Source organism: Bos grunniens, chromosome 21 (genome assembly GCF_055505025.1).
Source record: "Bos grunniens cultivar Pamir isolate PY7600 chromosome 21, Bosgru_T2T1.0, whole genome shotgun sequence".
Lineage (NCBI taxonomy): Eukaryota > Metazoa > Chordata > Mammalia > Artiodactyla > Bovidae > Bos > Bos grunniens.
Genome location: NC_141185.1, coordinates 11,766,837 through 11,782,160, shown reverse-complemented (window position 1 = coordinate 11,782,160; position 15,324 = coordinate 11,766,837).

The following is a 15,324-nucleotide window of genomic DNA, read 5'->3' as shown; positions in this document are numbered from 1 at the left end:
AGAAACTATACATTTCTTGTGGCACTTGATAGTTTCTTGTTAGGTTATATTCCAAAAGTGTTGCTTCAGTTTATACTCCCTCTAAAAGTATAGGAGGGGATCTATTTTTCTCTACTCCTAACCAACAATTAGCTTTGTCATTAAAACAAAACAAAACAAAAAAACACTTTCTGATGAAAGATGAAAAAAATGACAACATTTTAATTTAAATTTCTTTTTTACTGCTAATCAGGCTAAATTATTTTTTTTAATTAATTAATTAGTTTGTTTTTGGCTGCTCTGGTCTTCCTTGCTGCTTGAGGGCTTTCTCTAGTTGCAGGGGACAGACTTCTCATTGCAAGGGCCTCTCCCGTTGCAGAGCACAGGCTCTAGGGCATTTGGGCTCAGTCACTGTGGCCCATGGGCTTAGTTGCCCTGTGGCATATGGGATCTTCCAGGATCAGGGATCAAACCTGTGTCCCCTGCATTGGAAGGATAATTCTTAACCATTAAACCATCAGGGAAACCCCAGGCTAAACTACCTCTATGTTACTTAGGCTTATGCAATCTTATTTGTGAATAAGGTCTGGTATTCTCGGGTGTTTCTTCCATGGATGTGTTACATTTTTTCCTTACAGATATAGGAATTTATTTATATTTAGCTATCTTAATTCTTTCTTATAGATGTTGCAAAATTTTGTTTCCATTTCATCATTGTCTTTTTCTTCAAGGGGGTAGGGGGACTTTTTTAACACAGAAAAGTTTTTAATATTTATGCTAATATGCCAATACTTTAATTTATTATTATTATTTTTGTACGTCTAAAAAAATAGCTGTTCCTGCTAGGTTTCAGATACATCATCACCTGTATTTTGAAGGAGTGGGGGTGGCGGTTCTTTTGTGGCTTCACTTTTTAATCCATCTGGAATTTAGTTTGTACATATAGGGTGTTTTACATATCTTTGTATGTCTTAGCCAATGAGCTCAGATATAAACACCATTTATTAAACTCCAACATCATTTATTAAATCATCTTCCATTTCCTCTTTGATTTGAAGTTCTAACCTTATACTCAAAATACATATACTTGTGTATAAACCAGTGTATCTGTTTTGGAATATTCTATTCTGTCCTAATGAGAATCTCTTCTGGCAACAATGTAACACCATTTTAATGTTTATACACTTAATATTTGATTTCATGTCTGTGACCATTTTCATTTAGGTTTAAAACACTTCTGATTCTTCCTACTGATTAGTTCTTCAGATGAAATTTACAAATATCTTTTTCAATTTCAGAAAATTTTTTTTTTGCTATTTTGATGGAAATTGAGCTAATTCTTAAAATAAATATTCAGGGAGAAATATTTTTACAAAAGCAATTTTTTTATCCAGTAAAACGATAAGTCTTTCTACTTATTCTTTTTCCATATTCCTGGGTAAAATTTTGTTGTTGTTTTTGTATGCCTGTGTGCGTGCTAAGTCAATTCAATTGTGTCTGACTCTTTGCGACCCTAAGGACTGTGACCTGCAAGGTTCCTCTGTCCATGGGATTCTCCAGGCAAGAATACTGGAGTGGGTTGCTGTGCCCTCCTCCAGGGGATCTTCCCTACCAAGGGATCACACTCTCGTCTCTTACTTCTCCACACTGGCAGGCGGGTTCTTTACCACTATAAGGACTACATATTTTAAAATAAACTTTATTTTCAAAGAAAAAATTGCAAAGATAGTACAGAGAGTTCATATATATCCTGCACCCAGTTTTCCCTATTATTAATGTCTTATATTAGTAGGATACACTTGTTACAAGGAATGAACCAATGTTGGCATGTTATTATCAAAATCATATTTTATTCAGATTTTCTTATTTTTAACCTAACATCCTTCTGTTCCAGGATCCAGTCCAGAATATCACATGACATTTAGTCTTCATGTCTACTTAGGTATTTCTTTGCTGTGACAGTTTCTCATGCTTTCCTTGCTTTTGTTGACCTTAATGTTGAGCAGTACTGTTCAGGTATTTTGGAGAATGTTCCCTCACTGGATTTTGTCTGAAATTCCCCCCATGATTAGATAAGTCTCATGGAGGAAGATCACAGAGGTAAATTGCCATTCTCATCACAGCGCGTCAAAAGTACATGCTATCAACTTACAACTGTTGGTGTTGATGGTAGACATTTTCACATATTGTGGTGTGGGGAAGTCATTTGGCTTATATGTGATTTGGCTGCAACATTATGATAGCTAGAATGACTTGTCTTATGACCTGTCAAATATCTGTGGTGCATCTGCTTCAAGTACCACAAAAGAATGCAATTCCCAGGTTGTTTAGAATGTCCATTTTGGAGATAAGGATAGATGCTTTCCCCCTTCCCGTGACATCAACACAAGACAAGATTCCTTCACTAGATAGCAAGGTCATGTGTATGTGATTGTGGATGCGGTTTCAGTCACATTCCTGCATCACTGAGAACTTAAATTGTCTGAAGTATATCAATCTGAAGGACCCTACCAGCCATTCTCAAAATAGTATCTGCTAGTGCCAGCTGCCACCTTATGGTCTCAAGGTCTTTCCTGGTAACCATGAAACCATTTTGGATCCCAGGCAATTCTTGCTTAAGAAGGACCCTTCTTACCAACTGTGCTGAGGGCACCCAGAAAACTCACAAAGGGAGGCAAAGTTGGAGCCAGGCATTCAACTTCTGGATTTGCTGTCAGGGGGATGAACCATGCTTTTCTCTATGGTCAAAGCTTGCTGGCCTTTAGCAAAGGACCAACATACCCAGAGATGCAGATCTTGAGCAAAAAAAGAAGGATAAAAAGGGTCCAACTGATGAGTGATGACTTCAGCCCCAGTGAATGTTGTGGTTGGAGGGGGTGAAGGTAAGAGAGTCTGGGAGCCCAGCCCATCCACTGGTCAGCTGGGGAGACAGAAGCCCATAGATGGGGACGCCTGCCTGGGTCACTCTGCTTGTTGTGGACAGTGCCGGGGGGCCAGGGTAATGGCGTCTCAATTTTGGTCTCAAAAATTTCCCTCTGCTTCACCTCTTTGCCTTTTCATAGGCCAGATCTTGTGTGACTTTTTTTTTTGTCTGCATCACAAGGCTTACAGAATCTGAATTCCCAGACCAAGATTGAACTCATGCCCTTTGCAGTGGAAGTGCATAGTCCAAACCACTGGACCACCAGGGAATCCTTTTGTGTGACTTTTCTTAAGCAGGACAAGGGGCTCTGGATGAAAACAGGTGAGAGGACTTCTCTGGTGGTACAGAGGATAAGAATCCACCCACCAATGCAGAAGACACAAGTTCGATCCTTGGTCTAGGGAGATGCCGCATGCCACGGAACAACTAAGCCTGCGCACCACAGTTACCGAGCCCACCCTCTAGAACCCTTGAGCCACAGCTACTGAGCCCATGAGCTGCAAGTACTGAAACCCGCGCACCTAAAGCCTGTGCTCTGCAACTAGAGAAGCCCCCAGAAGAAGCCTCCACAATGTAATGAAGGGCAGCCCGCACTTGCTGCACTAGAGAAAGTCGAGAGGGCAGTGAGGATGCAGTGCAACCAAAACAAAAAGTAAATGAATGATTTTCAAAAAGAAGCATTAATCCAGCGCTATGTATCTTTGGTAAACATTTAAAAATACTTTGTAATGATCTCTATTGTCTTGAAATGGAATTCATAGGTAATGCCATCTTGTTGCTAAGGCATTTCAGTCGTGTCCGACTCTGTGTGACCCTATAGAAGGCAGCCCACCAGGCTCCCCCATCCCTGGGATTCTCCAGGCAAAAACACTGGAGTGGGTTGCCATTTCCTTCTCCAATGCATGAAAGTGAAAAGTGAAAGGGAAGTCGCTTAGTCGTGTCTGACTCTCAGCGACCCCGTGGACTGCAGCCTACCAGGCTCCTCCGTCCATGGGATTTTCCAGGCAAGAGTACTGGAGTGGGATGCCATCGCCTTCTCCAGTAACGCCATCTGCTGCTGCTGCAGCTAAGTCGCTTCAGTCGTGTCCGACTCTGTGCGACCCCCTAGACAGCAGCCCACCAGGCTTATCCATCCCTGGGATTCTCCAGGCAAGAACACTGGAGTGGGTTGCCATTTCCTTCTCCAATGCATGAAAGTGAAAAGTGAAAGTGAAGTCGCTCAGTCGTGTCCGACTCTATCGACCCCACGGACCGCAGCCCACCAGGCTCCTCCGTCCAGGGGATTTTCCAGGCAGGAGTACTGGAGTGGGGTGCCGTTGCCTTCTCCGCTCCAGGCATCTAGCTACACACAAAAAACATGCCAACAATTTCCCAGGATGTCCCCTAGGTGGCAGTACCATCCCAGTTAAAAACTAACATTTAAGAGTTAAAAAACCTGGAATGCTTATAACTATTTAAAAATGAAATAAAATTAATAAAACCAATGATATTAATATTTTAGGCATTCTCTTAAGAATAATTTGTGCATATTGAACATTTAACTTATGCATAAGAATGTGGTATATGTGCCATTTGAGTTATGATCCCAATTTTGATGGTATACTTTGGCAAGAGGTTTCATCTTGTGATTATAAAGATGAAAAATATTATATTTAAAACCAATTTTATAAGGAAAACTTAAAGTTCAAAATTGTATAAGATAGACCATGTGCTGGGCCATAAAGCAAATCAATAAATTTCCAAAGACTGTGCACAGAGCACATTATCTGACCACAAAAGTGTTAAATTAGGACAGAGGAGCCTGTAGGCTGCAGTCCATGGGGTCACTAAGAGTCGGGCACGACTGAGCAACTTCCCTTTTGCTTTTCACTTTCATGTATTGGAGAAGGAAATGGCAACCCACTCCAGTATTCTTGCCCGGAGAATCCCAGGGACGGGGGAGCCTAGCGGGCTGCTGTCTATGGGGTCGCACAGAGTCGGACATGACTGAAGCCACTTAGCAGCAGCAGCAGTAGCAACAATAAGATATTTAGAAATTTCTCAAATATATGGAAAAGAACAGCATAATTGTAAGTAATCCATAGGACAGATTAAAAAGTCACAAGTGAAATTAGAAAATATTTTTAGTTGATTAGATAAAACACTAAAATTTGTGGGACACAATTAATTAGTACCTAGAAATATTTTTTGTACAGTTTTAAATGTTCATATTAGAAAAAAGATTTAAAATAAATTAGCTAAGTTTCCAAATTAAGAGGAGCAAATTAAACCCAAAGTAAGTAGAAGGAAAGACATATAACAGAAACTAATGAAACAGAAAGCACACAATAGGGAAAAAACGCACAAACTCAACCTTTTTATAGTAAAACATTAGAAAAAAATATATCCAGTTTTCCTTGATCAAGAAAACAATGAGAGAAAACAAAAACTACCATCATAAAGAATGAAAGGATAGTTATCACAGTGAAAGGATAAGAAGGAACTATAACCAACTTTATGTCTGTACACGTGATAATATAAATAAATGGATGCATTCCTTGAGAAATAACAAACTGACCCAAGAAGAGATAGAAAACCTGAAAGACTCTGTGTGTGTGTGTGTGTGCGCACGCTCGTGCACGTATTAGTCGCTCAGTTGTGTCTGACTCTTTGCAACCCCAAAGACTGTAGCCTGACAGGCTCCTCTGTCCATGGGATTCTCCAGGCAAGAATACTGGAGTGACTTGTCATTTGCTTCTCCAGAGGATTTTCCTGACCCAGGGATCAAACCCTGGTCTCTTGCATTGCAGGCAGATGCTTTACCATTTGAGCTTCAGGGATAGGGGGAAAGATTCTCTATACTGAATTAACTTAATATGTAATTTAAATTATTCCCAGAAAAAATTCCAAGCCCAGATAGCTTCAGTGATGAAGTCTATCAGATATTTAAAGGGAGAAAAGCTACCAAGTTTATACAAACTTTTTCAGAAAATGGAAAAGAGAAATTTTCCATAACTCACTCTGTGACGTCAATATAGCCTTATTATCAACATTTAACAAAAGCATTGCAGAAAAAGAAAACTATAGAGCAATATCCCTTAAAAATTTGGATGCAAGTAACTTGAACAAAATATTAGCAAATTAAATCTACCAATATATAAAAAAGACAATGTCATGAAGTAGTGAAGTTTATCCTGGCAAATAAGGCTAGCCCAATATTTGAAAATGAGTTAAGTAACTTCCCACATGTACAGAAATAGAGGAAAAAATAATCATATTCTTATCTAGTAGATGCTTTGATTAAAAATTCTAAACAATTTAGAAATAAAAAGAAACTTTGGCAATCTTGTTTTCTATGGAAAAAAAATCAACAACAAACATCATTCTTAATCCTGCTATATTGAGTGCATTCCCATTTCTGTTGGGAGGAGGCAGGATGCCCACTCTCACCACCTCTGTTTGGTATTTCCCTGGACATCCTAACCTGTGGAGTGAAGAAAGTGGGGAGGGGGAGGAGGAAGTAAGGCATGAAGACTGGAAAGGAAAAAGTAAAAACCTTTTTCATGTACAACATGATTGTTTATGTAGTGAGTCCTAAGGAATCCGCAAAAAACTGCTAGAAGCAACTTAAAATATTGCAAAAATCAATTGTATTTATAAATACTACCAACTAAACTAAAAGTGACACAGCATCAAAGCATCTTCCAAATGACACCTGCAATATCATCAAAACCGTACAATACTTAGGAATATATTATCAAAACATATGCATGATGTGTACAGTGAGACTAGAAAACATTGCTGAGAGGAATGCAAGGGAACCTGAAAAATGGAAAGGCAAACCATAGCATGGGTTGGAAGGCTGGATGTTAAGCTGTCGATGCTCCACAAATTGACCTATAGATTCAATGTGATCCACTAATGCCTCTCCCAGGTTTTTGCTCAAGAGAAATGAAGATATACGTCACACTTCTGGACTTGTACAGAGAGGCCAAAACAACTTTATTCAGAATAGCCCCGTGTGAAAAGAATCCAAGATGTACAGTAACAAGTGAATTATACGAGCAGTCCTTGTTCATTGAACTTTTAAACATTATTAGATATGCAAAGTGGAAAAAATTAAAGCCCTCTGTCTCCTATCACTAACCTCTGTTGATGCTTTCAGGTTCAGAGCTTTGCCACTTTGCCTGGTATGTAGTCCTTGGCTTCCCTGGTGGCTCAGCAGTAAAAAAAAAAAAAAAAAAAAATCTGCCTGACAGTGCTGGAGATGTGAGTTCAATCCCTGGTTCGGAACGTTCCTTTGGAGAAGGAAATGGCAACCCACTCCAGTATTCTTGCCTGGAGAATTAGTTAGACAGCTGAGCCTGGTGGGCTACAGTCCACGGGGTCACAAAGAGTCTGACACGACTGAGCAACTAAATGACAATATGTAGTCCTTAGGGCTGTCTCCAGCTAAGGCCTCCTGCCACAGCTCTTCTGGAAATTCTATTGGGGTTGAGCCAATCCTCCAAGTCATAATAAAGGGACTAAATTTGCCTGAGATGTGTCATGCTTCAGGAGACGTGGCATCGCTGGGCACCAGGCCAAGAATTCCGAGTCTCTGCCAGCTTTGCAGACTGACTATCTACAGCTAACCCGTTCGGGTCTGCTGCCGTGGAGTTCTGAGGACCAGCCTTGGGGAGAATTAGATTCCCTGCTTTGTGCGCCCTCTTGTGGCAGCACCTTAAACCGAAGCACAGTTGCAAGTGAGCTGGATACCACACATACAGCATCCAACTTGAGATGGAGATTCATTTCGTGGGCTGGATCAAACTTAATCATGGATCATAAACTGGAAAAGCTGCAAGGCTAGTTCCCTCTCTTGGAGCAAACTTTTGTATTCGGCAAGGAGAGATCTCTTTATAGAAGAGGTTTTCCAGCGCCTTCTTTTTTTGGACGTCTCCCCGACTGTCACTTACAGCATTAAATGTTGTTTCTTTCCCATTCACAGGGTGGGCTCCTGGTATGCATGTTCGCGAACATGACCTCCCTTCCCAGACCACAGTGATCGGATCAGGGCTGGGCTCTTGGCAAATCTGGACCAACCAGGGATCTTACCCTGGAAATTTGCAAAGAAAGTGACACAGAGACACTAACTGAGTAAGTAGGTGTATAATAAAGGACATGAGAGTTTTAGGGTAGCTGCTTCCTTGGTTCTTCTCTGCCATCTCCATGAGGACTGAGCAGGAGAGAAAGCTGATCCATTAATAAGGAGTAACAGGGCAAATGTACAGAAAGAAGCCAGAGTGAGGATGTAGAGAGGCCCCTCTGTGTTCGCAACTTTAGGCCCCACTGATGTCTGGCTGGGAGAAGGCAATGGCACCCCACTCCAGTGCTCTTGCCTGGAAAATCTCATGGACAGAGGAGCCTGGTAGACTGCAGTCCACGGGGTCGCTAAGAGTCGGACATGACAGCGATTTCATTTTCACTTTTCACTTTCATACGTTGGAGAGGGAAATGGCAACCCACTCCAGTGATCTTGCCTGGAGAATCCCAGGGATGGCAGAGCCTGTTGGGCTGCCGTCTCTGGGGTTGCACAGAGTTGGACACGACTGAAGTGACTTAGCAGCAGCAGCGGCAGATGTCTGGCTGTATCCAGCTTTCAGGCTCTAAGATGCTCCTAGACCTTCTTATTTATGCTTCCCTAGATCTTAAGCTGTCTGAAGTCCTACCACATCCCTCTAGGTGCTGGCCTCTACTGCTATTCAATCATTCTCCCATTTGTTCAATCATTTAGCAAATAACGATTGACCATTTGTATGTATCAAGTATTGCTATAGAACTTGGGGGAAAAACATAAACAAAAAGAAAAATGTGCTCTCATCTCTCTCACAGAGAGAACAGCAAGTGCAAAGGTCCTGAGGTAGGAGGTGTTTGAAGAGCAGCAGGGAAGCAAGTATGACGAGAGGAGTGAGTGAGGATGGAGATGAGGTCAGAGCTGTGGAGGGAGCGTGCGGTGGGGGAGGCTGTGTGTCTATGTGTGTGGAGGTACCCCAGTGCCTTGTGGGCATTTGAAAGGACTTTGATTCTTGCTCTGAGTTAGACAGGAAACAATCAGAGGGGCTAAAGTATGGAAAACTAGGTAGGGTTCAATCCCTGGATTGGGAAGATCCCCTGGAGGAGAAAGTGGCACCCCACTCCAGTATTCTTGGCTGGGAAATCCCATGGACCGAGGAGCCTGGCAGGCTACACTCCATGGGGTAGCAAAGAGTCGGACATGACTTAGCAACTGAGCGCGTGATTCTAGCACACTTTTTAAAGGTTATGTGTAATCAAACATTGGTGTTCATTTCAGAGTCTGGGAAGATCCATTCACAATGATGAAACTGCTAAAGCATCCCAGGGCAGGTGGCGAACACTCCCTGGAGGGTGCAGGTCTGGGTCCTTGGCAGCAATTGGGATGCATTTGTAGGAAGAATGGGGGCTTAGAGAGGCTGGGCTTGGGTTCTGGCTTCTTGACATCCTCAGGTCTTTGTCTATTTGATTTATTCTCTTGGAAGAATTTCCATCTCTCTTCTCCCAAAAGACTGGGAACTGAAAGGTGGGCTGGGCCTCGTCTCCTCCTGCTTGGGAGAAGGGACCCATCACCCGGCCCAGATCTCTCTCAATAGACAAAACTGTGGGGCAAGGGGGAGGGGAGGCCTGCAGTGAGCGAGACAGATCAGGGACCCCCCTGGTCTTTGTGTTTTAAACAATTGGGAATCTTTCTCAAATTCACAGTAAAAATCCTTTCTCTTATTTCATGGACACACAGGGTCTTCCCAGTGGTTCTTTCTTTGTCCCATTTTTGATAGGCATCTGTACTGAGAAGCAATGTCTTTTTTAATATAATTTTATTTATTTATTCATTTTTGGCCGTGCCGGTTCTTTGTTGCCGTGAGGGCTTTTCTCTGGTTGCAGAGAGAGGGGGGCTACTCTTCATTTCGGTGCATGAGCGTCTCAGTGAGGTGGCTTCTCCCACTGGGGACATGGGCTCTGGGATGCACAAGTTGAAGTTCCCAGCCTCTAGAGCTCGGGCTCAGTAGTTGGGCCACACGGGCTTAGTTGCTCCAAGGCATGTGGAATCTTTCCAGACCAGGGATCGAACCCATGTCTCCTGCATTAGCAGGTGGATTCTCTACTGCTGAGCCACGAAGGAAGCCTGAAACAGTGTTTAAATATAAGAAAAACTGCAGTCCAAGTGCCATGATAAATGACAACAGAGGCTGGAGCGGACGGGGCTGCCCAGAGAGCTGCCGTCCTATCCAAGGGAGGGTCAGATTTGAGCTGCTGCCCTATGGGATGGGGGTCCAAGAAGGCCAGATCATCTGAATTTTGAAGACAAGTAAAGTCTCCGGAGAGTCTTCCATTGAGCCAGCATCAGCCTCCAAAACAACAGCCACATCCTGGTCATCCCAGCCTTGGGCAGATCTGGCCTGCAGGTCACCAAACCTGGGCCCCAGGCCTCTGGAGAAGGGCTTTCCTCCCCCAGTGTTAGTTTTGCCCCTTGATGCTCAGTTGGAGCCAGGTCTGTGTTGCCCCTGGAATGACCCACCTCCATCTCTTTTGCATGGGAGGGGACTAGCTTATTTTAGAGTTGCCTTGGTCTGTTTCTTGCCATCCTAGAGAATGAGTCAGAGTGCTCGTTGGTCTATGGGACAACCTCTCATTGCCTCAAAGTGAAGTTAATGGAGTCGTATCAAGGTTCAGTTCAGTTCAGTTCAGTTGCTCAGTTGTGTCTGACTCTTTGCAACTCCATGAACTGCAGCATGCCAGGCCTCCCTGTCCATCACCAACTCCTGGAGTTTACCCAAACTCATGTCCATTGAGTCAGTGATGCCATCCAACCATCTCATCCTCTGTCGTCCCCTTCTCCTCCTGCCCTCAGTCTTTCCCAGCATCAGGGTCTTTTCAAATCAGTCAGCTCTTCACATCAGGTGGCCAAAGTATTGGAGTTTCAGCTTTAGCATCAGTCCTTCCAAAGAAATCCCAGGGCCGATCTCCTTTAGAATGGACTGGTTGGATCTCCTTGCAGTCCAAGGGACTCTCAAGAGTTCTCCAACACCACAATTCAAAAGCGTCAGTTCTTCTGTGCTCAGATTTCTTTATAGTCCAACTCTCACATCCATACATGACCACTGGAAAAACCATAGCCTTGACTAGATGGACCTTTGTTGGCAAAGTAATGTCTCTGCTTTTCAATATGCTGTCTAGGTTGGTCATAACTTTCCTTCCAAGGAATAAGTGTCTTTTAATTTCATGGCTGCAGTCACCATCTGCAGTGATTTTGGAGCCCCCCAAAATAAAGTCTGACACTGTTTCCACTGTTTCCCCATCTATTTGCCATGAAGTGATGGGACTGGATGCCATGATCTTCGTTTTCTGAATGTTGAGCTTTAAGCCAACTTTTTCACTCTCCTCTTTCACTTTCATCAAGAGGCTCTTTTGTTCTTCACTTTCTGCCATAAGGGTGGTGTCATCTGCATATCTGAGGTTATTGATATTTCTCCAAGAAGTCTTGATTCCAGCTTGTATTTCCTCTAGCCCAGCATTTCTCATGATGTACTCTGCATATAAGTTAAATAATCAGGGTGACAATATACAGCTTTGACATACTCCTTTTCCTATTTGGAACCAGTCTGTTGTTCTATGTCCAGTTGTAACTGTTGCTTCCTGACCTGCATACAGGTTTCTCAAGAGGCAGGTCAGGTGTTCTGGTATTCCCATCTCTTTCAGAATTTTCCACAGTTTATTGTGATCCACACAGTCAAAGGCTTTGGCATAGTCAATAAAGCAGAAACAGATGTTTTTCTGGAACTCTCTTGCTTTTTCCATGATCCAGCGGATGTTGGCAATTTGATCTCTGCTTCCTCTGCCTTTTCTAAAACCAGCGTGAACATCTGGAAGTTCACGGTTCATGTATTGCCAAAGCCTGGCTTGGATAATTTTGAGCATTACTTTACTAGCGTGTGAGATGAGTGCAATTGTGCAGTAGTTTGAGCATTCTTTGACATTGCCTTTCTTTGGGATTGGAATGAAAACTGACTTTTTCCAGTCCTGTGGCCACTGCTGAGTTTTCCAAATTTGCTGACTTATTGAGTGCAGCACTTTCACACCATCATCTTTTAGGATTTGAAATAGCTCAACTGGAATTCCATCACCTCCACTAGCTTTGTTCATAGTGATGCTTTTTAAGGCCCACTTGACTTCACATTCCAGGATGTCTGGCTCTAGCTGAGTGATCACACCATCATGAGTATCTGGGTTGTAAAGATCTTTTTTGTATAGTTCTTCTGTGTATTCTTGCCACCTCTTCTTAATATCTTCTGCTTCTGTCAGGTCCATACCATTTCTGTCCTTTATTAAGTCCATCTTTGCATGAAAAGTTCCCTTAATTTTCTTGAAGAGATCTCTAGTCTTTCCCATTCTATTGCTTTCCTCTATTTCTTTTCATTGATTTCTGTATTAAGGTGGGGTTTATTTATTCACTCAGTAAATATTTATTTACATTTCCTACATGTCAAACATTGTTTATCCTCAAAGAGACGTTAACAGAGCCTCTGTCAGGAGCCTGTCCCTGAGGAGCAGGTGCAAAACCAGGCAGGTGATCTGACTATTCAGTGATGCCCTCTTTTCCCACTTTTTCAATCTATTAAAGATGCTGTTGCTAGAAAGTTAATCCCAAGACACAAGTCTTTGTTTGCATAACATTGGAACCATTCTTCAAGTGTTTGTAATCTCACTACTTAACAACTTCAGTTCAATCGCTCAGTTGTTTAGGAAGGAGTTTCATAATTTTTTTTAAAGTCAGATCAATTCTTCCTACTCTTTGTGACCCTATGGACTATACAGTCCATGGAATTCTCCAGGCCAGAATACTGAAGTGGGTAGCCTTTCCCTTCTCCAGGGGTTCTTTCCAACCCAGGGATCAAACCCAGGTCTCCCGTATTGCAGGCGGATTGTTTACCAGCTGAACCACAAGGGGAGCCCAAGAATACTGGCGTCGGTAGCCTATCCCTTCTCCAGAGGATCTTCCTGACCCAGGAATCGAACCGGGGTCTCCTGCATTGCAGGCGGATTCTTTACCAACTGAGCTATCACGGGAGTCCACGTAACAACTTACCATGATGCTTTAAAAGTCTTGTTACTTGATGTCCAGCACTTGCACAGTGAGACCGTGCTCTCTGGAAAAAAATTATGAAACTCCTTTCTACCAGTTCTGCCAGGTGATCTTTATACACATCCGGAACCAGCTTTAACTGAAGGAGTCCCACAGTGCTCTATTGTACAAAATAAAACAGAGGCCACTCCTTAGGGTGAGACACTTTTTCACTTTATTTTACAAAGTGACACTGGTTTTTAACATTATATATGTTTCATGTGAACAATATTGTGTTTCTACTTCTGTATGTTTTACAGTGTGCTCACCACCAAAAGTCAGTTTCCATCCATCACTATACAGTCGATCACCCTCCTCTCCCTCCCTTCTGAGAACCACTATCTGGTCTCTGGACATATGTATCTGTTTTTGTTTGATTTGGTTTGTTCTCTTGGTTGGTTTTTTATCGTTCACATGAGTCCAATCGTATGGTATTTACTCTTTCTCAGTTTGACTTATTTCACTTAGCATAATACCCTCAAGATCCATCCATATTGTTGCAAATGGCAAGATTTCATCTTTTTATACCTGATGGTATTCTATTCTATATATACATACCATGTCTTCTTGGCTTCCCAGGTGGATCTAGTGGTAAAGAACCTGCCTGCCAATGTAGGAGATGCAGGAGACACAGTTTTGATCAGGAAGATCCTCTGGAGGAGAAAGGGGCAACCCACTCCAGTATTCTTGCCTGGGAAATCCTATGGACAGAGCAGCCTGGTGGGGTACAGTCCAGTGGGGTCACAAGAGTTGGACATGACTGAGTGACTGAACACACACATGAACACACATATCTTCTTCAACTGTCCATCCCTCAATGGACACTTAGGTTACTTCCATGTCTTTGCTATTGCAAATAATGCTGCAGTGAACATAGGCGTGCATGTATGACTTCAAATTAAAGTTTTTGTATTTGGATAAATACCCAGAAGTGAGATAGCTGGATCATATGGTTCTACTCTGGATTTTTGAGGAATTTTCACACTTTTCCAGAATGACTACCCCAATTTATATTCTCATCAACAGTGCATATGGGATCCCTTTTCTCTACATCATTGCCCAAACTTGTTATTTCTTGTCATTTTGTTTGTTTGTTTTTTGGCCATGCCACATGCATGCAGGATACCAGTTATCCAACCAGGGACTGGACCCGTGCCCCTGCACTGGGAGCACAGAGTCCTAACCACTGGACCACCAGGGAAGTCCCTCTTGTCTTTTTAGTAACAGCCATTTTGACAGGCATGAGATGATATCAGGATGAGACACTTTACATATGCTCATGTATGAAGGGACTCTTCTGTGGGATATGTTTTAGGGGAACTCTCCCCTCAGCTCAGTATGTGAACCGAGAACTTCCAGATGTTCAAGCTGGATTTAGAAAAGAAAGAGGAACCACAGGTCAAATTGCCAACATCCATTGGATCATAGAAAAAGCAAGAGAATTCCAGAAAAACATCTACTTCTGCTTCATTGACTATACCAAAGCCTTTGACGGTGTGGATCACAACAAACTGTGGAAAATTCTGAAAGAGATGGGAATACCAGACCACCTTACCTGCCTCCTGAGAAATCTGTATGCAGGTCAAGAAGCAACAGTTAGAACCAGACATGGAACAACAGACTGGTTCCAAATCAGGAAAGGAATGCGTCAAGGTTGTATATTGTCACCCTGCTTGTTTAACTTCTATGAAGAGTACATCAAGTGAAATGCCGGACTGGATGAAGCACAAGTAGAAATCAAGATTGCTGGGAGAAAATCAACAACCTCAGATATGCAGATGACACCACCTCCTTGGAAGAAAAGCTATGACAAACTTAGACAGCATATTGAAAAACAGAGACATTACTTTGCCAACAAAGGTCCATCTAGTCAAAGCTATGGTTTTTCCAGAGTCATGTATGGATGTGAGAGTTGGACCACAAAGAAGGCTGAGCACCGAAGAATTGTTGCTTTTGAACCATAGTGTTGGAGAAGACTCTTGAGAATCCATTGGATGGCAAAGAGATCAAACCAGTCCATTCTTGCTGAATCTTCATTGGAAGGACTATAGCTGAAACTGAAGTTCCAGTACTTTGGCCACCTGATGTGAAGAACTGACTCATTTGAAAAGACCTTGATGCTGGGTAAGATTGAAGGCAGGAGGAGAAGGGGATGACAGAGGACGAAATGGCTGGATGACATCACCAACTCAATGGACATGAGTTTGAGCAAGCTCCAGGAGATGGTGAAGAGCAGGGAGGCTTGGTGTGCTACAGTCCATGGAGT